The sequence below is a fragment of the Thunnus maccoyii genome, chromosome 14, assembly GCF_910596095.1.
Source record: "Thunnus maccoyii chromosome 14, fThuMac1.1, whole genome shotgun sequence".
NCBI lineage: Eukaryota > Metazoa > Chordata > Actinopteri > Scombriformes > Scombridae > Thunnus > Thunnus maccoyii.
This window is the reverse complement of record NC_056546.1, coordinates 23,963,934-23,977,437: the sequence shown is the minus strand read 5'-3', so window position 1 is coordinate 23,977,437 and position 13,504 is coordinate 23,963,934. Positions and strand designations below refer to the sequence as shown.

At 38.8% G+C, this 13,504-nt stretch overlaps 1 protein-coding gene across 2 annotated transcripts in view; it reads left to right on the top strand.

The window, feature by feature from the left end:
- Window positions 1-13,504, top strand: part of pik3ap1 (phosphoinositide-3-kinase adaptor protein 1) — a 100,618-nt gene that overhangs the window by 3,511 nt on the left and 83,603 nt on the right. For both annotated transcript variants that reach the window (XM_042433250.1, XM_042433248.1), the window contains one exon: window positions 5,298-5,381. The gene's annotated coding sequence lies outside the window, so the exon portion shown is untranslated. The remainder of the gene's footprint in view (window positions 1-5,297; window positions 5,382-13,504) is intronic.

Here is a 13,504-nt window from a genome sequence, read left to right as displayed (position 1 = left end):
ATCTGAGCTCAAGGCACTCCACAGAAAAAGACTCACCTACGCCCTTACTGGGTGTTCAGACTGAAAAACAAAAATACTAGCAGCTGTGTTGGTGGGGGCTTGTTGGTTCAGGTAAAGGAGAGACAATGAAATGTGATCCCGGAAGGCCAGAGTGAGTAATAGATCTACGGGTATTAAGGCTTATCAGATGCCAAAACCAGTTTTGGTGTCTGATAAGCCAAAGCGGTTTATGTCTATGTCCATGAGACAGGTTTTCACAACCCTTGAAAGTTTTTTCCACAGTTTCAATTTACCATCCACCAGTAAACAGAAGAAAAAAAGCCATTCAAGTCACAAAGTAATCTACCAGGTATGTGCGCTTGTACGTATTTGATTGGCCAACACAGAAGCCTGTTGGAGGACTCTGAATTGTGTTGCCGGACAACACCGTTGTAGTTAGAACAGAGCTGCTACCCAAGGGAAGGTGTTCAGCTATCCCAGGTTCTTTTTCATGAGTGAGGTTAAGATACAGCATTAGATCAGCATCCTAATTTATCAGTCGATCTAGGTTCTAACCATCACTTACGGTCATTAGCTTTTAGAGAGCAAAAGAATGAGATCATGGACACAAGTGGCTGAGGTCACCCTGAGAAACAGGATGAGGAGCTCAGAGATTCAAAAGGATCTCAGAGTAAAACCCCTGCTCCTTTAAATTGAAAGGAAGCAGGTGAGATGGTTTGGACATCTGATTGAGATGCCTCCTGGATGTTCTAAGCATGTCCAACAGGCAGTTTCAGAACATGTTGGAGGGATTACATGCCCCATCTGCCATGGGAGGACCTCAGGATCACCTAGGAAGAGCTGAAAGAAGTGGTTTGGTGCTGTAGAGGGATGTCTGGGAGAGTTTGCTTAGCTTGCTGCCACCACGACCCAAACCAGGAGAAGTGGAGGAAAATTAATGGATAGATTCCTCTTATTTCTGTAGTAATAAGTAGTTCAGTATATTTGTGTGGGTTTGAAGCATGTTAGCATCACAAATTCTGCAAACTCCAACAAATCTGTGTACCTGAAGAACAAAATATGTATTTTATCAATGCCTGTCAAATAGACATATATATGTTCCTCAAACCATAAGTTTGTGGAACTAAAACATAAGGCACATTAGGGAAATATGGCCTTCATGACTGGTCATCTTCACTTTTGTGACTGTGTCAGGAAAACATAGCATAGGCTATTTAAGGAGAATACACACATCTCAAATGGCATGAACAAAACATGGACTTTTGAATGAACATAATGAAAATAGAAATTAAACAACAGCTTTCCTAATTAGAAGCACTGTTATTTCAGTAATAATTACAGACACTGATAATAACAGTTGTACTTTGTTAATTTAAAGTTTCTAGTTTACACTGAAGTAGTAAACAATGCATTTCAAATTAATTCAGCTGATTCAGTGTTTGTGTATGATCAGATATAGATACTGTCTCTGCAACCACCTACTGATACACATAATTGCTGTGGCCACATATTTGATACATTCTGTATTGTAGCCACTAACTAATCTCTTCATTTCTGTCTGTGTCAGGAGAAACAGCTTATTTTTTTTATTGAATGCAACAAGAAAGGAAATACAGATAGTAGCCTCTCTGCGTACCCGTAGGCCTCTAAATTAGTGCATTCTTACATGCACAGTTTAATGTCAGCAGCACACTCTGAGGTCATGTTTAGCGGGTCAGGCGAGCAGGTGTCCACCCTGCACCCTTATGAAAAGACTCTACCCAGGCCAGAGGAAGCACCCACATGTGTATGCCCTGAAGTCAGCCCCATACAGGATGAAATAATTCATCAGAACTGTTCAGAAGAGACATTGTGAGGCAGAGTTCAGAGGCATGCTAATGACAAGAGCATGTTCGCACAGAAAAGGAAAACTGTCAGCTCTGAATGAATTGGGAACGGCAGAAAAGAGGTTAGGCCATTTCAAACTCCTTATATCTTTGTATAATCCATGTAGAGGGCTTGTTAATGTCCGGAAGAAATTGGTGGTTTTGTAGCAAATGGTGCATGCTTTATGTTGTGCTCTCTCGGCTTGTGTGGATTTCTTCAGTCCAGTTTTACTGTTGGATATTACAAGATGAAAAATACTGTAGAAAGCATGTTGCTACTTTATCATTTGCAAATATAATATATGAGCTATTTTTCAAACCATGCTGCTGAAGACAGAATTTTCCATAGTCAACATAAAAAGTAATCATCCCACTGCATTTTACAGTGAAATGATTTAAAGTAATGAATGTAAAACATGCACTTAATGAGTCTCTCCAGATTAACATTTTTCTAAGAAAGTGGAAAGTACGGTGCGCCAGCATTTGCATAGCCAATAGGATATATGTGCTTATATGTTAACTGAGACATTTATCATGTAATACATATACTGCGTTTGGAGAGACTGTGCATTAAAACACACACACACACAAATATAAAGTAGTGTTTTACCTTAGCCCCACCGAAAACATGAGTGGGATGTATCATTACGTTTACCAGTCTTCAAAGCTAGAAGCAGAATGGAATCAGCTTATTACCAGTTTCTACAAGGATAAACATCCCACACAACCACTCAGTCTGCACAGTTTTATAGCAATTTGCCTATATTAAGTATCAAATTAACATTTTCTTCTACACACAGATACACATTTATCACAATGTAGCAAGTCAGACTCGTTGTATAGATAAAGATGAAACTAATGATTCCTGTAGAGACACTGGTCAAGTGCTGGGCGACAACCAGGGGTATATACAATAAATAAGTATTGATTAATATGTCTAAATTTGAAAAGTATCCACAGCATTTACCATATGAACAGAAAATCAAATATGATTAAATTAATATTTAGAGACTGCATACCTGCAAACCCACTGCTCAATCTTCTAAATTTGTTATTTTAATAACAAATGAGATGTGTAATGTGTTTGTGGATCTGAGTAAAAATACTCTAAAAGGTTGAAAATTTTAAATACATATATATGTGTGTATATATATATATATATATATATATACACATATATGATTATTATCATTATTATTATTAATAATAATAATAATAATAATAAATCCTGTCCAGGAATATTACATTTCAAAAAGCAAGTGAATAATTATTTTTGTGCTAATTCAAGTATGTTTGAATTATTTATTTGAATATTGGATGTAATTTGTAGGAAGTGTGTTTAAAATAGGTGAATCTTGAAACAAGAAATGTGGGGCGAAATGTATTTTATTTCTGAGGTTATGAGTTATTGACCAATAGGTAGAATGTTTTAAAATAGCTGTGTTTGTCACTGTTGGATCCAGATCTAAACCAAAATCTAATTGTTTGTTACCTTGCCCATTGTCCCAATTTTCTATCAAAAATCAGTTTTTGAAATATCCTGCTAACAAACAAACAAACAAACTGGACTGAAAGTGTCGATGCATGTCTGCGTTAAAAGCCAAGCCTAAGTTTGCGTTATAGATTTGGATAACATACAGACAGACAGTGAAAATTAAGACACATGTATTAATACAGCAGCTGTGCGCCTTAATTGTCCATAAAATGTGTAAAATGTACACTAAATCTGATACAATATTAAGTATGTTTTTTAAAGTGCAGGGGCTATTTTGTAATTAAATGGGGTTTGTGATGACTGTGTTGCTATAAGTCACTGTAAAGCAGGTAAATGTGTTTCCTCAGCCAAACGTGCTCTATAACAACCCTGACTATATCCTTTTTTATTAAGTGAGTGATATTGTAACCTTTTATTACCAAAAGTTCAATCTTCTTAAATTGGCCCTTTATCACTAAACACATGTTTCATGCTGAAGTGCTACATGGTGAACCTGAATGAATAATCTACCACAGACATGGGAATTCTACCATTCATATTTTCTCCCAAAACCTCTTTTAAAGGTGCCTCCAAACACCATCACCTCACCACCATTATCCCTCACTGAATATAGCGTAAAGCAGTGAATCTATGTGTGTGTTACGGAGACATTAGAGCCAGCAGTAAATTACCAGACAGCTGTATAGATCAGAAAGCGATTGTACCACAGAGATGAGTTACAACATAACTCTAAGTAACAACTAAATAGTTACACACATGCCCCCTGGGTAGGTGTAAATCATGTAATGTAACAGAACTCACTAAAACAGCACTTTTTCTGCCACATAGCATCATTTTTTCATTAATTGCTGCCATTTTACAACACAGTAATCCATTTGAGACCTAATTTATTGATGATATTTCAAAATCAATCCAGCTTACTATGATGTGCTACGGTAGCAAATGGCTCATGCCAGCTTACTCATAGCTGGTGCATCCCAGTGCAGCTGAGATCACCAGCTGATGCTCCGACAACATCGGTGCAACTTTCCAAACAGGCGTTATTTGGATGAACTGACCACATATTAGGAATCTAAATGGTTACTTTCTTGCCTGAAAAAATATTAAAACTTAATGAGGTGATGTATTTACAGTCCTACAGCGAAAAGTACAGCTGCTTTCAGCCTGGCTCATCTCCACCACTGCTACTCAGGGCAGCACTACTTCTTCTGCCTTCCAGGTTGGATGGAGGGCAGACTGGACGCTACAGTGACTCACTATCACCTCTCAGACACAAATTGGTATTACGAGACAGTTCGAGCCGGACAGGGCCAGGGCTAGCTGCTTAGCATGCTAACCTTAGTAGATATCTCTGCAACACAATACATAGACGTCTTTGACATAATGTCAAAACTGTAATTTCTTCACATTCTGTTGATATTTTTAGTTCATTTTTGAATGCTTTAAACTAAAATTATGGCAAATCTTACACATTGTACAAGGTCTGTATTTGTGTGTATGCAGTGACATGGAGATAAAGAGTGCATCATTACACTGTAATAAATTCAGCAATTCATACCAAAAAGCTGCAATATAACCCTAAATGTTTCCTCTGCAGCATAATATCAGGAAGGTCATGAATGAAAAGATAATGTCCCTCCATCTTTGGGTAATAAATGCCCAAACAGATGACCTTTGTATTCACTCTGCTAAAGGCCATGGAAGTGTGAACCCCTTCACCCTGGAATGACACATTTCAAAGATTACACTGTGGATGACTTGTCAGGTCAGATGATACCTGCCATGATCTGCCATGTACCAGTATCAGTACCTCAGTAGCTTTGATGATCAAGAGTATAAATCCCCTCGCAATTCCCACAGGATCAAGAGTTGATTCAAAATGTTTACCCACAAGACACAAAATATTCATGAGTGTAATTTAAGTTTTTGTGTTTTAGGGACGGTATGTGGAATCACCATGGATGTCTCTGTGTCTGCTGAAGGTATCTGGTCATTGCTCCCTGGAGTCGTTTCTCACTCAGGTCAGACACACTGCCGGTCTGTCAACATCCCTCTTGCTCTTCTTCTCCAGCACATGTCACTGACACTTTCTAATCTCCACACACTACATCTTGTTGTGTGTAAGTGCATTGAGAGCCACTAGAAACCGGAGTCAAATTCCTTGTATGCGTAAACATACTTGGCCAGTAAAGCTGATTCTGATTGTGATCTTCATATGGGTGAACTATGGGTGTCCTCTAGATGACATGATTACGGGAACTTTAGCATGTTCACCACCGTTTGTTTGTTTATAGTATGTTTAGTGTTTAAATTCATTTTAGCAGTTAGAAGAAAAGTGTATTTTAATTGATATTAGCCCTGTGAGGCGATGGCATACTGATAATTGGGAAATAATTTTTACATTGTCAATGTGACAATAAAGGTCAAGGCCTATGATGGAGAAATGCTGAAGTATTGTCTAATTTTTGTGTTATATCAACCACAAAAGGTTACCCAGATGACATTAAGCAGAGCTGACATCTCTGATTGGCAATTTGAGGCTCATGACCTTTTGTGATGTACACAGTCGGTACTATACTGTGATTTCTTGATATTAAATTACTCCTTTTAGAACATCTCTTCCTTGAGAGAGTTTCTTAGTATTTCTGTTCATTTTTTTAAGTCAGTGGAGGTGTGTGATTCAGAAAAGCTTCCTCGCTGCTTCTACGCAACCACAGCTACCTTTAGTAAGAGTTGTAAAGGAAGGACAATGATGTCTTTCATGGCTGCTACACGGACACACATACATAGATACTGCAGATCACCCAAACATGATGCAAACACAGAATTTATGATCAAAAACTACTTGTTAAAATAGGTAATCAATATATTAAGTTTTATGGATGAACATGCAGCACAAGTATATGTTTCAGCTCGGCTCCAGTGGGACCATTAATAATGTCAGAAACGAGCTCTATCCACATATGGTGACGGCACACCTGACAGTTAATCCCATAAATTTGAATTGATTCTGATAACAACGTTGTGCACTTTAAGCCTTCCCATCTGCTCGTAAATAGTTATCCATTTTCAATTATGAATATGTAAAAAAACCTAATTCTAATGCCTGCAAAAAAAAAAGTCACATTCAAACACGTCTTTTGCCACAAATATGCTATTTTCCAGCAGAAAGGCCAATTTGATGCTCATCATGTGCCCTGGTGTACCTAAGAGCTGTTTAAAGAACATCAATGCAAAAAGGGATTAAATATTCCTGTATTTTGCTAATCATTTATGAAATGCATAATTATCTCAGCCGCTTGTTGAGTGGATTAGAAATCATTGATTCTCTCTCTCTCTCTCTCTCCCTCTCCCTCCCTCACTCTCTCTCTCTCTCTCTCAGTGTATATATAGTGTCTACCTAACCCTTTCAAACTCCCCAATAGAAATATTCTGGATAATACGTACGTATATAGTTGGCAGAGCGGCACTCTGGTTCATATTTCATGCAATGTGAATGACTAATCCATGAAACGTGTGGGTGGGATGATTAACACAGACACCAGCACTGAAAATATGTTTGCTTTGAAACTCTGAATGTGATATGAACATGAAACTATGAATAATTGGCAGAGAAAGGGAGCCTGTGTAGATTTAGAACTCAGAAACGCAGTTTATGACTAATTGTGTTAAGTGAAAATAAAGTGCACTTTTGTTCCTGGGATAATTAGCTTTTCAATGTTGCGAGGGTGATTGTGAAGCCTCTCCTGGGCTCTGCTGCTTTTGGAGTGAGCCCTCTAGCTCTCCCATGGGGTAGTAGCGCTTGTTACATGCAGCCTGCAGGCCAGAGGAGAGGAGAGGCAAGGCACTTGTTAAGAAACGAGTGTGTAAAACAACAACTAATCCTGTGCAGAACAATATTTTGTTCTGACTTGTGTTCATAGTAAAATTTTCAAACTATGTTAATGTTTTTCCTGGTAATTTAAGGGTTTTTTTTATTAAATTTAAATGCAAATATGTGAATATATGTTACAACTTTCAAGAAATGCACAATATTAGGCGCTTTTATTAGATAACAATCATCAATTAAGTTTATAATGTAGAATAATTCTTGGTAAAGCAGATGTGCATGTTTATATTTTTTTTTTAAATACCGCTGCAGTGGTGCAGCAGCATTTGTTAACACTCTTTTTTGGCATCAATGCATTTTAGACTGTTTCCCTTGGTATAATAAATATTTTTTTTATTTGTAAGCAATGTACCCACAGTTTTGGTCATAGATAATTTGGTGTCTTTGTGGGTTTCAACAAAGTCGCATTTCAAAGACATTTTCACTATTAATAAATACCTTTAGATAACATTAATCCAATCCGCACATTTAAAGCAGTATTTATAAATGTGATTAAGCTACTTCACAGTACTTAAAGTTCTTTTACATGAGGTGTTTACTTTATTGTGTGTGTCTATATGTTTCCTCAATACTTTTGTTTATCAAGATTTGGTCCAGGACTAGCATGTGTAGTGCTGGATAATTAGCATCAGTTATTGAAAACGTGTTCAAATGTAATTAAAATTTATTCACATAGAAAGGCACTGTTAAAGAGGTTTTAGGGAGCGGGAAATTTGGTTTTAGAAAGAGGAGAAGGAAGAGGAGGATTTAGGAGAAGCAGAGGACAAAATAGGTGGCAGTGGGGAGAGAGGGAGAGAGTAATTACTTGATGTAAAGGCCACAAACAGAGCGCCTGCTGTCGCTGAAAAATCAAATCTGTCAGCAATTAGAAGGAGGCCAAGCAGCACTTGTCAGGAGACAATGGGGCAAGAGGAGAGGGGGTTAGCAATTATTAGAGCTGATAGAGTACCTTTATTTATCTAAACAGCAGGTTAGTTGCCCAATCTCCTCCTTTGTCACTTGTTGCATATGTGAAAGGGGCACCACTTAATCCGAATAGTGTTCCTTGTGGCAACCAATGGGTATTATACCCGGGCCAAGAGCTGGAGAGGGCTGCCTTTCAGAGAATGGCAGAATAATCCAGGGGTTGATCTCATGCTCTTGCAATGCTTCCTTTGCTCAAAGCGCTGATCAGGATCCCTTACGTTTGAAGCTATTTATTAGAAGTTTAGGGAGGGGGGGCACTAGTCTAAAACATGTAGTCACTATCAAAGACTTCTGCTCCTTGAAGGGGCAAAAGCCCACAGAGTCTCAGGGAAGGGATTTGAGATGTTTGGGGCTTATTTTCATTTAAAGCCAACTGCAAATACAGTCCACAAACTCAGTGGTTCTCACAGAAATATATTTGCATCATATAAACTAGTTAATGAAAGACTGTAATGTTATTAAGTGGTGGCTCAGGAGGGAATATTCTGGAAGCAAAGGGCTCTTATTAGTGGTTGCTTAGAATGTAAACTTCTCAATTAATGTAGAATTAATTAATACTTTGAGAGAGAAAAACTTGACATGTTCTCACCTGAGGTTTGACACTGTTGGAAAATGTGTTAAGTCAGTTTAATATGAAAATATAATGATGAAAATATAATTTTCTTCTTAGAAACTACCACACCATCTTCAACAATACACATAATGTTTCAGTTGACGACAGCACGTTCCTTTGCGTATATTGATATTTATTTATTATAAATGTATCATTTATTCCTATTAATTTCCCTAAAAATACCTATCTTGAAAAAAAGTTTCTTGCACTTTGTAAAGTTTAATGAGTGCAAACCAGTTTGATGGGTGCTGTGTCTCCAGTGTTTATAGAAGCAGTGTAACACTTATGCCAAATTAATGTTTTCTCATTGTGTCTATTAAAAGGTAAAACTCGTTCATGCTGTTAATTGCATCAGTATCTCTCAGGTGCAGAATGCAGAAGCTTCTCGGCAGTTTTACATCAAGCAGCAAGAATAATTTAAGTTTGACAAAGTCAGCAATAGTACGAGAAAAGAAATGGGTTGGAGTGACCATAAATTATTAGATAAATTGTAAAGTTTACGCTTCTTTTAAAAAATCACATGGAAGAACTTGTGTTAATAATTAAGACCAAACTGAGAATTAAACTATGTAATTTGCAGATTATGTGAATTCGTTCAATTAATGACGTGTGTGTGTATTTGTAATGTTTCTTACTTGAACTGTGGAAGTTTAAGTGCTGAGAAACATCAGCTCATACGCACAGAATCTTATAATGTGGTTGATAACTCTTTTGCTGACACAGGCTAATTTTCTCAAACATCCCTAACTGGAGAAGAAATTAATACTAAGTTCACTCTCAAGCGCTCTGTTGCATCAACTCTTCAATTAAAATTCAAATTGGAAATTTTATTAATAATGTTTCAACTAACTTTGAGAATAGCAAGAATCTGCAACGTTTATTTGAAGTGTCGCTCTGAGTAAGGAGGTTATAGTTTCAAGATAAGTCAAAATGTCCCTCTAATATTGAATATAAATATTTTTCATTTGCCTCTATGGAGCGCCTGAAATTGCCTGAAGAGCTGAAAGTCATTCACAATGTGTTTGTGCTAAATTACAGTAAAGTTATTCCTTTCTGTTGCCTCCTCAGTAGCGCCCGGACACGCTATCTCCACATACACGCTCACTAAACAGCCCTCCTCACTTCTGGCATCTACCTCCTGAATCGTAAAGAGGAGAATGTTTGTGGTGATACAGTCCAATTGTCAATAAAGTATGCAGAGTCTAGTAAAGTGGTGTCTTAAGTATTCCTTTATATATGGAATCCAGATGTGAAAAATATGAAATCCCATAAATCACTGGAGGCTGATTAGTGCTCTACATTTGGCCATTGAAAAATACATAAGTACATCACTCATGGCTCAAAGCAGATTTCTGGAGATTACAGAGTTGCATATTTTCTAAATAGTGACAGGTTTTAATGTGGTTTACAGAGCGCTCAGATGGGAGAACAAGCAAGCAAGATTCATAAACTGGAGACTCCGACGTCTTATTCTTTAAGTCGACGTTTAGGTATTTGCCTGTTTCCCACACATATAAACATGTGCTTCTCAGATACATCACTGACATGAGACTGAGCATGTGAAGAACTCATTTGTATTTACTGGTAGGTATGAACTGAAACTTACACAAAGCCTTCCTACACATCTATTTATCTGTTTTCAAGGCTGGAAAAAGAATGAATCTATTCACGTGGATTTGGGAGTTCAGTTGGTGATGTTCTCTCTCTTTTTTTTTTTTTTTTGCATAAAAAATAAATCTAATACTCTTTCCACCTTAATTTGAAGAAAATTTTGCCTGGTTGGAAACTTTGTCGAGGAAAATTTGTGGTCATGGAGAACACATGAAGAACATTGTTTCTTTTCTTCAAAATGCTTTCACAGCTTAAACAAATTTAATAAGACTTCTTTTGACTGACAGGAGAGCGCTCTCCCACAATGTCTTCTTTTTGCTATCACATTCCTCGTCAGCAGCTGTGCGCCGTTTTGAATGAGATGAAGACTGAAAATCTGCGCAGCACACACACACTATCGACTTGGAACAAGTGGGACTTTTATACAAGTCTCCGTTGGCCTGAATGTGCTACTCATGACACATTTCAGAGGTGTTATTTTGTGTCATATAGAGTTTTGTAGATTCAGTCGGTGCACGGTACAAGCGACAGTCATATCACAGCACACGTTGTTAGACGGTGTTTTTGAGTCAAAAATGCTTCAAATCAATCAGTGACACTTCCTTTAAAATCAATTAGAATTTTACTAATCTGCCAATACATATTGCAGTTATTAAAGGTTTTGTATTTGCGTTCCCGGAGAATGCTCCGCTGCACAGGAAGTGACACATTTTACATTTCCTGCAGCAGCAGCATGTTTGTGATAAAAAAGAGGAACTTGTTAGCATGAACAGTGACTGCTAAAAGAAAAGAACACCACCTGTAGTGAGTCAAAAATAAAAGGAAAAGACAGCATTGTACCGCCCACAGGCAAGCACCAAAGATATCTCACAAATAAAACAATAATTTCCAGATTAATACTTAAATTTGTCGTCAATGGAGATGGTTTGCTAAGTTTTCCAGCGCTGTGTCTGAGTGCTAGTTATGTTCATCAGGTTTCCCAGCTCTCAGTGAGTCAGAGGCACAGTGGAGGTCTGTGCAGGTGGCACGGCTGTAGAGCCCGGCGGGGGTTTTCTGCTCCCTCTCCCCCTTCTCCACAGGTGCTTATTAGCACATATAAGCTGCCACATGTTCCCAGCCCGGCCACCGCCCGAGGGGGCAAAATCAGTCTTCGCCCATAATCTTCACAGCCTGACCAGGCCCTCGCTCCCACTAACAGGGGCACATGGCATAGCGTTTATGAAGCACAGCAGAAGTATTACCCCGGCGTATTCTTTCTTTTTTCTTCTCTCCTCCCTGAACTGCTGGATAACCTTTCTAAGCATCTCCCCCCTTTATTTCCATATTCCAAGTTTAAGGTCAGGATGAAAAGAGATATGGATGCACATAATACATATATGTAAAAGATATCTATTCTCAAAGGCAAAGAGTAATTCAGTTGCAGACTTTTTGTTGCAAGTGTTCTGTTAACAGATATCAAACAGCTCGGGACTTGGCCAGCAGTTGAAATGTTTTGCACCTGGTCGGCATGACAGAAACCCATTGTCATCTTAACAGCCCCCCACTCTGTGATACATGTGAATGGTTCCGCTGTGTGTATGCGAGAGGGCAAGAGGGGGAGCACGGCTGGATGGGAGCTGTCCGTGTTTGAAGTGGGCATATGGTCGTCGCATTTGCATTTAATGCCCTTCAGATTACTTGTTTTAACTCGTGCTAAACACCTCACTCAGTTGGGGCTAATTTGATGAGGTCATGGTATGACCCTGTGACCCCCTCTCTCCATGTTCTCTAAGTGAAACCAGCTGAGTCACAGAGCGGGAGAGGGATGTGGGGGGAGTGGGAAGGGTCTCTGCATCGTGGCTGGATTGGCCTGACAGTCACTGAGCTTCACTTACCCATCAATCTCAGCGGACACTGTGCTGCATGGCGGGCTGGTGTGAAGCCCTCTCCCCGCCGTCGCAGAGCTCAGCAGCTCCACAGCTCCTCTCCCAAGCAAAGCATCTAGTCAAAACACATTCAACAGACCTGGAAAGAATAACAAATGCCCCAGCTCCTTATCGCTCCATTTTCCACTTTGAAGATGTTTGCAAGGGAGGATTGCGCCAATATACATTCAGCGGAAGATGTGTGTGTGTGTGTGACCTGCAAGACCCCTATTAAGACATTTATTTTCCCTCGCATGGCTATACTTTCTTATGTTTCAAATCTCTTAACAAGATGTTTAACTATAACTTTTCCAACAAAAGCAATCTTAAAATTCTAGTTTCTGAATTAGGGGAACAATGTGTTTAGTGTTGTCTAAATTAAAAATGATTAAAAATCAGTTTTACTGTTTACTATAATTTTAAAATAATATTAGCATGTTAAAAACAACACATCCGTAAGCATGCATAGATATGCATAATGTAAACACATAGGACACACACACATGCAGAGGCAAACACACACTCCTCTCAACATGAAAGGCTGTTCATACGAATAGTAAAAGCCCTCTTATGGAATGTTAGTGAGGCCCGTTGAAGTTCTGATCCACAGCGGCAAACCGGCTCTTTTCTATTGCTGCAGACTCAAGTGTTGTCCAGACTCCAGAGAATAGTCCCGTATGGTCTGAGGGGCTACATTTTCCTAACCTCCAAGGCCACCGCCGCGAAGGCGCCTCAAGAGAGCCTCTTTCGTGTCAAAGGGGGAAAGCCATTCAACTCAAGAACGGCCTCTGGCTTTTGATCAGTTCACAAGTTACAGTTTTGCCGAGCCTCTTTTTTCATGCAAATGGGAAATCTTCAAACACTGCGCGGAAATACATCTCTTTCGGATGTACCTTAATAGGTAGTGCTTTTAACATGGGAACTTTCACAGCCAAGGACTTGCTTGAAAGCCTCCTCAGAGAAGTGAAAAGCACGTTCGGTGCCCAGGTGTAGATGGTCTCCTTTAAAGAGCTTCTTTCTGTCCTTAGTTCCTTCCAGCCAGCGGCTTTGTATGTTCACTGGAGACCACATTGACTCCCAATTAAGGGATTAGGATAAAGATTATCAGGAACCATTTTCAAAACACATAACATTTACTGGCTTTCCCACAGCACTTTGGAT